The 12,008-nt window shown below is 39.9% G+C and overlaps 1 protein-coding gene across 4 annotated transcripts in view; it reads left to right on the top strand.

Annotated features, from left to right (window-relative positions):
• LOC107998319 (semaphorin-2A) overlaps window positions 1–12,008 on the top strand; it is a 515,475-nt gene that overhangs the window by 468,527 nt on the left and 34,940 nt on the right. The window contains exon 1 of one of the 4 annotated variants that reach the window (XM_062076131.1): window positions 8,403–8,496. The exons of the other annotated variants lie outside the window; for them this stretch is intronic. The gene's annotated coding sequence lies outside the window, so the exon portion shown is untranslated. Of the gene's footprint in view, window positions 1–8,402; window positions 8,497–12,008 lie in introns of those variants that run through there. 4 annotated transcript variants of the gene reach the window in all.

Here is a 12,008-nt window from a genome sequence, read left to right as displayed (position 1 = left end):
AATAATGCGCCCTAAACCAGCATAATTGCACCAATGAAACAGTCGCAATCTCCTTTACACGCTTTGAAATCGGGTCCACGGCCGTTCGTTCGGCTGGAACCGTTCGCATCTCGTTCAATTTTTCGCGCGCTCAGGTGCGCTTCCTGTTGAGCGGCGGCCAAGCCTCGCCGCTCGTTTTCCACGAGCACGATCGTCGGTCCGTTCAACGAAGATTGGATCGGAATTGCTTTGTCGAAACCGAGGTAGGCGGTAGGTAACCGTGGTCACCTGCAGTCCGATCCCGTCGGCCGGGGGAAGGAAAATTGCTTTTTAACCCTGTCCAACCGATCGCGAGTCTCGAGATGGCGCCACTGGGTGCAATGGTTTTTAGAAAGGCCGAAATCTCGTTCGCGCGTCTTTTTGCCTTCTTTCCGTCGTCGAAACGTCTCGATCGAGATTCCCATTAACTCTCATTCCGCTCGTTTCTCGACCTCTTCCTCTGTTTCCGCCTGTCCTTTTGTCCATCTACTCGGATCGGGTCTATCTCGAACGACCAAACGGTTTCACTTTCGATTCGACTAGGGATGGGAAATCCGAGAATAGATTTCTCACAAAACGACGTTTCATCTCGATTGTTATTGATATTGGACTGTTTACTGTTATTGAATTATCTTGGAAGAGCGTCTCGTTCCATTGTTGCGTCGAATTGTTATCTCGTGAACGGTATTATCATCGTGATGTATCACTGTTCTTCTTGATATTTTAAAAATTATTTGAAAATTATTCTTGGAAAAATGAATAAGATTTCGTGGATAATTTATCTGCTCCTTTGCAAGCATCGTTAACGTTACATCTTCTATCTACGATTTTAAATTAAATCTTACAGTAATACAAGCATCGCGATTTTCTAAAATGGAAAATTCATCGATATTTCATCGAACGTGTATACATATATATCAAAGGTGCCAAGTTGGGTATCCGAAAAAAAGTTAAACAACTTTTATAGCCGATGAAAAGATCTCTATCCGCCATTTCGGGATTGAAATACAAATACACCCGAGCCACGATCGATATATCCATCGTAACATAATCATCTTGTAAAACAATATTTCCCCCGTCACTCGCCGTTCCAATCGTCACGTCAATTTTCCCCTGGAAAAATTTCAATTTCCAAACCCGTCCCGCACAAAGCGGGCTGGGATTAAGAACCATCGGCGTGTGACAGGCGCGAGAAACACGATACGCGGCTGTTTTACGTGGATTCAATTTACCATTCGCGGACCAGGCCGGCCGCCAGCCGATCATAATTAAAGAAAAAAGGCAGTGCCGGAAACACGATCCGCGATGGCAATGGCCACGCAGCTCCATCGAAAGAACGAAACTCGAGCGATGAACCCTTTTTCCGCCTAGTATATACCGTCCAGTGATCGGCCGATGTTCTCCGCTTTTAAATTATTTTTTCGTGTCCTCGCAATCGTCACATCTGGCCGTGCAGGCGAACGGGAAAAATGGAGGGTTCCCTCTCTCTCCCTTTCTTTTTCTCTTCTATCCTTTAACGTTATTTCTTTCTTCCTTTCTTCCCCCCTCCTCTCTCTCTTTTCTGATTCTCTATTTGGGGTGGTTTTCGGTTTCGCGACAGGTGGCACGGGCAACGATACGTTCTAGCCGAATAATTGCGTTTTCGAATTGTCGTTTCCTCCCCTATAGAGGAAGGAGGAGCGTCGTTTCACCGTTCTTTGTGCCCGTGGAAACCAGTATCGAGAAAGGAGACTTTTTCTTTTCCTCTCCCCCGGAGGAGGAGGAGGAATCCGGTGGTGGAATTCAATGGCCGATTTCAATGGACTGTGGAAGGTAAAGATACGTGAAAAGCTACTACTCGAGGCTACGAGTCCGATATCTCGAAAATTGTTTTCTCCAACGCTCCCCTCCGCCTCCGCCTCTACCTCATTTTTCTTCTCCCCTTTCCTCTCCTTATTTCCGTTTCCTCTTTGCGTTTCGGTTTTTCCTTTCTCTTTTCTTTTTTCTTCGATATCGGAGCCAGTTTCTCTTCTCTTCTCTTCTTCCCCCTTTCTTTTTTTGCGCGACAATGAATTTCAAGGAATTCGAAAATCCTTTACGATCTTGAAGAATTTTTCGTTCCACCTCTCTTTCTCGTCGGTGTTTTTCCAATTTATGGGGTTACAATCCACTCAAAATTTAATAACGCTCCATGCTCTCAGTTATCATCAATAACTGCGGCTCTTCTCCTCTTGTTCCTTTGCACACTTTGTCGTCTGGATACCCGGCCGACACTTTGCCACCATTGTGGCGTGTTCGCGCGATATTGCGCGGAAGAATAACGCCATACCGAAATTATTTTCCTCCCCTCGCTTTATCCTCCGTGATCGATAAACCCTCGTATTTCATAACGAGTTTACGACGATTTGTACGATCTTGATACGGAATTTTAAAATAATTTTGAGATACAAGAGATTCGGACTCTTCGAACGATCCGAGTAAGCTCGATTTAACGATACAAATATTTTAATGACGAATTATTTATCGATTAAAAACAAGTTATGGATAACTCGATGTTTAAGATGATCCTTGCTTTAACCAGAACGTGATGTGTTTAAAGTTGAACGTGAATTGTTACCGGTAACAATAAAATTCCATCGCGGAGGTTGACATTGCCGCAAAGTTTAGCTCCATGGAGAATTCCCAGCGAATGTGGTTTGTTCACCGTGACCAAACATTAACGCTATTTCTCTTTCCTTTTTTCATCTTCAAACTCGTTCGAAGAAATGATCCATGTCATCGAAAAACCCATTTCACTTTCATCCAATAATACAAACTTTTTTGCAATTTTTTTTTAAGTATTTTGACCCAAATTGATCCAATTTCTCAATCGTGATATAGAGAAATAATAACACGAATCATCGTGAGCGAATAACAGATACATTTATCCTCCCGAATTTTTATTAACTTCCCCATCTCATAGCATCGCCTCGCGCGATACGTTCAATTACAAAAATATATATTCCTCGAGCAATATCGAGCCCCACGTAAGAACGAGCGAACAATAGAATAGCTCTACACCAATTCCCATTTCCGATTTCAATTTTACCCGTTAATAAATGCAAACTACCCCGTCCCGTGGAGGTTTTGGTCCATCCGTTCCGCGAAACTTCCGTGTTCCCTTGTGCCATTACGAACTTAGATCCGAGGCGAAGGAGGAAGCGAAACAACGGAGGAGGAGGAGGAGGAGGAGGAGATCGAAACTCTCCATCCGAAAACTTACTTTGCACGGTTCGCCGCCACACTCGGACGAGAAAGTAAAAAGGAGGGGGGTTAACTAACTCGATCCCGAAGGGTTGGCCGAGGGCATGGATCGGGTGAACGTGAAAAATTCGCGAAAGTTGGCCAGGCGCTGTAACAGGCGGGCACCGGTTACAATGAAATCCCATTGCGGGGCCGGTGTCGCCACCGCAGAGTTCGATTCCATGGAGAATTAACGGGAATGGGATTTCGATTTTGCCCGCGCGGTGGTGGCGTGGTAACGTGGCCGTAAAACGTTAGCGCAGGCTCGGCCAGGCCGCAGAACCTGGCCCATCCCCCTGTGACAAAACCCCCAGGGGTGTTTCGCGCTAGCCGACCAAGGGAAGGGGGCCGTTACCGTGCTGGTGAAACGAGAAAAAAGGAAAAAGAAAAGGGGGAAAAGGGAACGTGGGGGTGTATAAGAAGGTCTGATGCGATTTCGCAATTTTGCATACATGCATAGCGATCGCGGTCTTGGAAGAAGGATCCAGTATGCGTCCTGCTCGGGGAAAATTGATCAAAGACGTCTCCTCTCAGTTCCCGCTTCCGTTTCCCCGTCTATTTGAAGTAGGACGTCTTATTATTGGTGTTTGGAAGATGAGGGGTGGATGTCTTGTTTTCGTTGGGGACGTTGATCGCTCCTCGGGGACGATTTGTTTGGATAACGTTGAAATGTAGAAATTAATTTCTACAGGAAATAGAATTTAATTAATTTCTCTTTCAAAGTAGAAATAGAATTATCGAGGAAGGATTTGATCGAAACTGTTTAAACCTTTTACATATGACGTAAATGGAAATATATATACCTTCGATGCTAGAGTCCATCTCGCGGATCGATTCGATGGTGTCGTAGCCGCGACACGTCACGCGAACAACGTGCGCGTTCCACCCTAAGGCCAGACAATGGCTCCATGCTAATCCGTGTCTGCGTTACAATTTCATAAGGGGGAAGAAAAGTTTCGAGGCCGTGCGTCAGTCCTGAGGGAGAGCCAGACCCATACGTTCCACGGCGAGTTATAACACGTGGTGCTCGGAATGGACGGCAGGGGACACCCCCGGTTCGAGCTCGTGCATCTTGCACAAGCGTTGGCGCCACTCTTACGAAAAACACACACGTGGAACAAATCAACCGCAACCGGCAATTTTCTTACTCCACTCGGCCGTACTGCCGTGGACTTTCCATTAGCGCACAACTGAACTCTGAAGTTCGGTGTTGTGGAAACCGAATCGATTGAGGTATTAGATTGATGTAGGGTCATTGTCTGGGAAAGGAATCGTCCAAGTTTCGATCTTTCGTTGTTTTACTTTTTTCTCTTTCTCTCTCTCTCTCCTCTTTCTTCAGTGATTGTGGAATAATGACGGTTCGCCTCTAAGTTTTATATCTTTTTTTCTTTTTTTCTTATCGATTTTAGGTGTTGGTGAAGTGCGAGATTGAGTGGTAAATTTTTTATGAGATGTCGAAAGGTAGTTATTTCTGTTGTATCAGAGATTCATAACGATATAGTTTTTGTTTTTTTAAATATTTGATATTTTTATACTACGTATCTTTGAATTAATTTTGTATCACGTATAATATTTTGAATAATAATTCTAATGTTATTATGATTTCATCATCAAACATCCAATACAATTTAACACGAAGAACAGCCGGATACATATATAAATTAGATATCAATTTATTGATATTATCGTAACAATATACAACAATAATATTATTCAATAATATCGTAACGTCATCATTTCTAAAATCAAATATACCATTCCCAATATCGACTCTCTCTCTAATCAATCGAGAAAACCTTTTGAAACTTATCTCGCTCTCTGAAACGAATCGAGTGGGCGCGATTTAGAGGATGCATCAAAGGAAGCTCCCAATGATTCGATAACTCCTTGTATCTTTATCGTCGTTTCCGGACGTACACGCACATCGAACGATAAAATCAGCCAATCGTATCCTTTATCGAAACCTGCCTTTTCAAGAAGAAACGATCGAGATTCGATCGTTGATCGAAAAATAGCGAAGCTGTGCTGATGGTCAAAAAAAAAAAAAAAACAAAAAACCAGAAAACAGATGGAAACGGAAAAAAGGGAAAGATCGAGTGGATTCGGAGAAAATCGGGATCTATAAAACACCCGTACGCCCAATAAAACAGCGTCCAATCCCGAGTGGAGATCGGGATGGATCGAGGCAAACGTGTTCCGTGAAAACCGCATCGCGTCAGCTCACAGGAAACTGGTGCACAGCCGAGGACGACTGCAACTCCGGAAGATTGGACGCGGGGGCGGTTTTATGTTTACATGACGGCAGTAAAGTATTAAGAAGCCCTCCGTGGGATTTACACGGTTGTAAAGCCGCGGATGAGATACCGGTTTGTCGATGCTGCGCCCGCGTACGGCTTCCGGCGCTGGCTCCGGATTGTATTGGCCACGTCTGACAGATTTATGCGTCCTTTATGCCCCTGGAACGCGGGTAATAATGGTTCGAGTTTATTTCGATCTCATCGTCTTCTATTATTTGATTTGTTCATTTCCTCGTGGCAACAAGAGGATCGTTTCCGGGCGAAACTTATTTTGCCGATGGAAGAGAGCGAAGGGGGTAAGAAGGGTGTATCGATCGATCTTAATGATTGTTTTTTAATGATGAAATTTTTGCGAAATGTGTTTAATTGGAAATTTGAAGTAAGGAAAAATGTGAAATTCGAAATGGTTATTTAATATGTGATCTTTATTGGGAATTAAAAGAATAAAATTATTTTTATTGTGGAAATGACAATGCATGATTCAGAACCGTACATTTATTTTAGAACAAAGTCAATTTATTGCTGCGTTGATTTTTTTGAAACAAGATTCTTTTTGTAGCGAAAATTTTAAAAGTTTGAGGATTTAATCTCAATTTTCAATGAGAAATTTGTAAAATGAAAATCTTCTCTCTTTTTGATTTTTAAAAAATGAGAAATGAAAAAATCATTTTGCATAGAATGATTCACAATTTTTTTTTTTAAATATAAATTCATTTGGAACTTCATCTGTGAAGCGACAAAAGGACACATTCGTGATAAACTAAATTTTCATGGATTCACTAATGACGAATATAATTAAGTTGGTCCATCCTCTACATTTAACGTCACTCCTCGCGTTCGTTACGTTCTCTCTATGATTTTATATCAGATTTAAGCTAAAGAGTACACTTGTTCGTTTAATGAAAATTGTGTCTCTGATGAATATCGCGTATCATCGGCACCAGACGCGTTAATCGTGATTTATCTGACGAGTTCACGTGAAACAGTAAAGAATCTCTTCTATAGCATATTCTATAGCAATTTTAGCGATATTAATTCTTCCAACATTTTTAATTTCTTATATTCTTATATTCTTTTCCTTATACCTTTTTACATTACAACGCACCTTTGTCTTTTATTAAATCTTCGAGTTAAACGTTACAATGAACTAAACTAGATTACATCGAACGTGTTTTGGTATTGCATTAATCAAGGGAAATGGTTCAAGTTGTTCTAGGCACGATGTTTCCAAGAGAAAACCGTGGCAACGAGTTTGCAAAATAATCATTTTCTTTCCTCGAGTTTCGCGTTGACCTAGAAATATAACGTTCAGAAAGAGCAACGACTAGGGAATACGGGGGTATGATTAAAAACTTCTCATTCACCCTCTCTTATTTTTACTCCGCCCTTATTACGATGCAGGACGAGAGCGTTATCTCGATGCAGAATTAAGAGGTCTTACCCAACTATCTTCCATACTTTTCATCCCGTGTACTCTTCTTTCAATCGTGCCCAGAAGAGGAAAATATATAGAACGAAGATCTTTTGGGACAGTGTCAATTTTCTTCAACAGGTCAAAAGCCTGTGTAGACTATCAAAAAAAAAAAAAAGAAATCTTTTGTAATTATACGAGAAATTGGAAGAAGAAAGAAAAAGAAAAATTCAAGAGAAAAAAAAATACAATCGACGTAGAAGAATACATGCGAATATTTTCCTTTTCTTTTTTTTTTTCTTTTTTTCCTTTCCTCTTTCCTTTACATTCGTACGTGTACAAGATGAAATAGCAATATATCGAGGGGTTGGCAGAGGAAGAAGAAGTAGCAAACAATTCTGCCAAGCACTGAAATATAAACGGGTAGGTCTGTTACTTTCTAGAATGATGGCATTAAATATACATTTCGCGCCGGGGCCACTCTGTATAACTTCGAGACTCCTGCTTTGCCTTCGGAATTTTTATCCCTAACGGCTCGTGCTCACCCTCCTGCTACTTTCCTCCTTTCCCTTTTCTCGCCTGCCACCTTTTCGACCAACCCCCTCTTTTGGCGGAGAAGTAGTCATGTACAAGCCCGTGTAACGCGGAGTTTATTGCAACGATGAATTTGGGATAAGATCCTGGCAAAATTTCAGTTTGATGAGATTTTTCTCCGCCGTTAGTCATCGCATTCGAGACGTCGTCCCTTTTCTTCTCCCTTTTTCTTCTTTTTCGTGACACTTTTGCTTGTCGAATATGCGAACGAGGATGGAAAAGTCCATTCTCCTTTCGAATTCGTTGAATTTATGTCTTATTTTCTGAAATTTATTGATTTCAGGCATTTATTGATTTCATAAATTCAGGAATTTCCTTTAGAGGATTTTGTAAATAATATTTTTTTGAAATAGTTAAGAAAATAGTAATACAATTATTTTATTAAAATGTAAAAAAAAATACTTTATATTATATAAATGTAAAAAATTTATTCTCAATATCTAAAGAATAAAAAAGGAAAAATAAAACATAGTAATGATACGTTTTAATAAAAAAGTTTTATTTATATTCTGCATGTAAATTATAATATAAATAGCTTCATAGTACTTACATGTATAAAAAATTTTTATTTATTTTTCCAGCTTTAGTAAAATTCTTGTTTTTAGAAAGAATATATTTATATATTCTTTTAAATAAATATTTGTTCAAGATATCATTTAATTGGAAATTTTTAAAATTAATTTTTTCTTTGAATCGATGAATGATAGAAAAGTAGTACTCGCGAATACCGCTAAGTGGCGCAGGGCGGTAATCGGTTCTCGCTGTCGATTTTGATACCATGTATATATAATAACTGCCGATCGGGAGGACAAATTTAAGTAAAAATTAACAATTTTTGGTACGTGTGTGAGAGTGAGTAATGGAAAGATCTGTTGTGTGTTTTTGGTTCCCTGCTTCATCATCCCATCGAGATACGTGAGTCTGTTTTAATTTCTAAATATTTAAAGTGCATTAAATGCACTGAAATTTTTATTGAATTGTTGCAACTCTCTTATATAATTTCTGTTAAATGGAAATTATTATTTGATATTATTTTCTTTAAATTGTGTTGGAATTTCAATTGACTTATAATTGTGTTGTTACTATGGACAAATCCCTAATAAGGGATTTAATTTATATGGATCAAATTGAATTGATCCATCTTAAATATATACATATATAATATGGCTATAAATTATAATACAACATAATGACAAGAATAATAATATTTACTTCTTATTTTTATTTATTTACTTTATTTGAAATATTTACAATTTTTATATAATTTAATTAATTTGTTAAATTAATATTACTAATCATAATCATATAGTGAATATAAATTCACAACAAAAAAGATTTAATTTTTTGTTAAGAATAATGAATTGATAAATAATAATTATTCATTAGTGAAAATATAGCACGTAACATGAATTTTTTTCTTCTCAAAAACTGTATACTTGTAGTAAACATTGAAACCTCTAAATCTTTAGAGTATACAAATACTTTTCAACTTTACGAGTCTCAGTTTCAACGATATACGTTTCATTCGTGTTGCGCGTAGATGCACGAGCGATAAATTCGAAAAAAGAAGAAGCCTCGAAGGATTTCCTACGCTAACCTTCCTTTCCTCTCTTTTACCTTGCCGGTATTTAGACACGCTTGCGACGCTGTTCTCGGAAACTTGTAAATAAATGGATTACGGTGGTGCACGAGTGCTCGTAGAGCCGGCGCTAACGCAGTTTTAAATCCGTTCCGCGGATAATCACGGCGAAGCCAGCGGCAACTGGGCCGCATTGCGAAAGAGAAAAGACAAACAAAATTTCGCGAAAGTTGCGATGAAAAATTCTCACGATTTCGTTCCCGGAATCCTCTTTATCCTGGCTTCCCTCTTTTTTCTTAAACGAACTTATTTACACTTCTCATTTCCCGTTTTTTTGTTTTCGTTTCCACGCAGAAATTAATTCCTTATCCTTTGAGCAACGATCTTACGTGGTTTCAAATTTCTCAATGTATCGCAAAAATAATCTGTGTATTAGGAGAAATTTATTCGTAAATGACAAATAGAATAATTATTCGATAAAAATTTTTTTAAACTCGTAGCAGAGATGCCTTTATAACATCATTCTAGTATTCTCGAATTGAAAGAAAATTTTACCAAGACAGTTTTATTCTTCGCGTTCATTATATTATCTATCTCTTGGAAGGAAAAATATAAGATAAACACGGAATCATGGCGAGGTTCGTTTGATCGTCGCCCAGTTTGCCTTTCTCGCGGAGATTTTTCTTCTCGCTTCGCGCGCTACACCGAGAAATCGGAAGTCTAGAAAGTTTTCTGAGATCCTAGTAGCGGCTGCCGGTCTCGACCAGGACGATAAAAAAGAAAAGAGATGAGATAAAGGGGAAGAGAAAACATCGTAGAGATAGATAAAGAAAGAGGGGGAGAAGGGGCATGTAAGACTGGGCAGAATAGCAAGATTTCTTCTACGAACGCCGAGTTTGCGGCAAGCAAAATCCTTCTTCCCTGGCAAACATAGAAATTGTAAACAGAAAGAAAGAATGCCAGATGGTGGTGGTGGTGGTGATACTACTAGTCTAGCTGAAGCTCGCGTTAAGATAGTTCTCCACGGTGTCGGTAATTGGAGCTTATGAAAACGGTTCTATTATCCCAACAAGTGATTGTCAAGTTTGTCCATCTTTTTCTCCCTCCAGCTCCACGCTCCTTATATCCCCATGCCCCCGCAATTGTTCCATTCTGGTCCAACATCTACAGCTATTTCTCGAGTCAACTTCCTTCTCCTTCCGTGTTTGCCCTTCACTTTGCGCCACTACTTCCCGATTCTATCGCTACTTAACAGCTTAACTTTTTTAATTACCACCGTCAACCTCCCCCCTCCACCCTCCTCTATTTCTCTCGTTTATCTCGTCTCTCGTCCTCTCCTTCCATCTCGATTTCTTTCTCTTTCTCTCTCTCTCTCTTCCCGTCTCGGTCGCCGCCGTTCACCAGATTATTGCTCCGTCGCGTTTTCGAAGACCGGCAGCAAACTCCACGGGCACTCGAGCCGTGCTAACGAGCCTCGAATCGGCCGAAAGGCGCGACACGCCACCATAAGTACAAACAGTCAGCGCGAGGAGGAGAGGGAGAGGAGAGGCGAGGACAAAACGAGAATAGGAAAGGTAGAAGGATCGGTGCATTGCGCGGCCGCGAACGAGCCTCGAGTACCCTCTCGCGCGAATTTATGGCGAAAGTGTTCAAATAGCCATACAACCCCTTGCTCGCGTCGCAACCTGCCTCCGTCCTTTTCCTCCTCGACGTCGCCCCGCTGTCGCTCTCGTCGCCGCGCAAAATGCCACCGCTTCAGACCGCTACTAAACCGCGAAAGTCGCAGGGGGAGGGGGTGGAAGGGAAGGAGAAGGGGGAAAAAAGACGCATACGACAGCGGCCCGCTTAAGCGCCATCCGAAGCGTGATAATCCGTAATTGTTCCGCGGTTATTGACGGGCGGGATCGAGCTCTCTGGGAAATTCACACCGTCTCGATATTTAATATTTTTCACGTATATGATAAGGAGATGGAAGAGTGTGATGGAATTTCGAGGGAATAATAATATTTCGATCTGTTTCTCGTTAAATTTCTTTTTAGAATTTTAAAACGGGGATCTACGTTTACGATGTTACGTCGCCTGATTGTATTATCTTATCGAGATTGGAGTTGTCTTATTCGCGGTTGAATTATAATTATTTTTATGAGATTTTAATCTTTGTTATCCGGCGTATGACCATTCTCAGGATTGATGTTTCGTGATCGAAAGGCGCAAAAGGCGGATGAATTCTTCGTGTCATCTACCAATTATAGGAAGTCAATGAGGTAGAAGAAACGTCTAACGACCAAAGTTCCAGAACATTAAAGTTCGTGGAGGGGAGATAGATAACGAATTATCGAGCTTGATTTTGCCAATGACGAACCCGTCCGCGCGATATATCTCGATAAATTATCACACTAGATGAATGGTAACAGTGACGTGGATTTCAACGGAGGGAAAAGCATATTCTAAAGATCCTATTGAAAAACTCTTGCACGAGATTATTCGGTTTGGCTTGAAAAGTACGTAGTTTTATAAGAACAAAATTACGAAGTTGAAATATGCTTCATAGATTGTTGAACTATAACGATAAAGGGAATCTCGTTGAAGAAATTACAATTTTCTTTTCAGTTTCAGACTTGGAAAGTCGATTTAATAATTTGATAAAATTGAATTTTTTTTAATTTTATTACTTATAATCTGAACTTACAATCTTCTTAATTCCATCATCATAAAATATAAAGTCTTAATATTTGCACAATGAATGTAGAACGTAGAATAAGTATTTTTGTTAAGTGCAATTTTTATTTCTCTTTTTATTAATGAATATAAATAATTTAGTATGCCATTTCCTATATTCCTTAAACTT

Source organism: Apis cerana, linkage group LG6 (genome assembly GCF_029169275.1).
Source record: "Apis cerana isolate GH-2021 linkage group LG6, AcerK_1.0, whole genome shotgun sequence".
In the NCBI taxonomy this organism is placed as follows: Eukaryota; Metazoa; Arthropoda; class Insecta; order Hymenoptera; family Apidae; genus Apis; species Apis cerana.
Note: the sequence above shows the minus strand (reverse complement) of the source record. Positions and strands in the feature narration are given on the sequence as shown.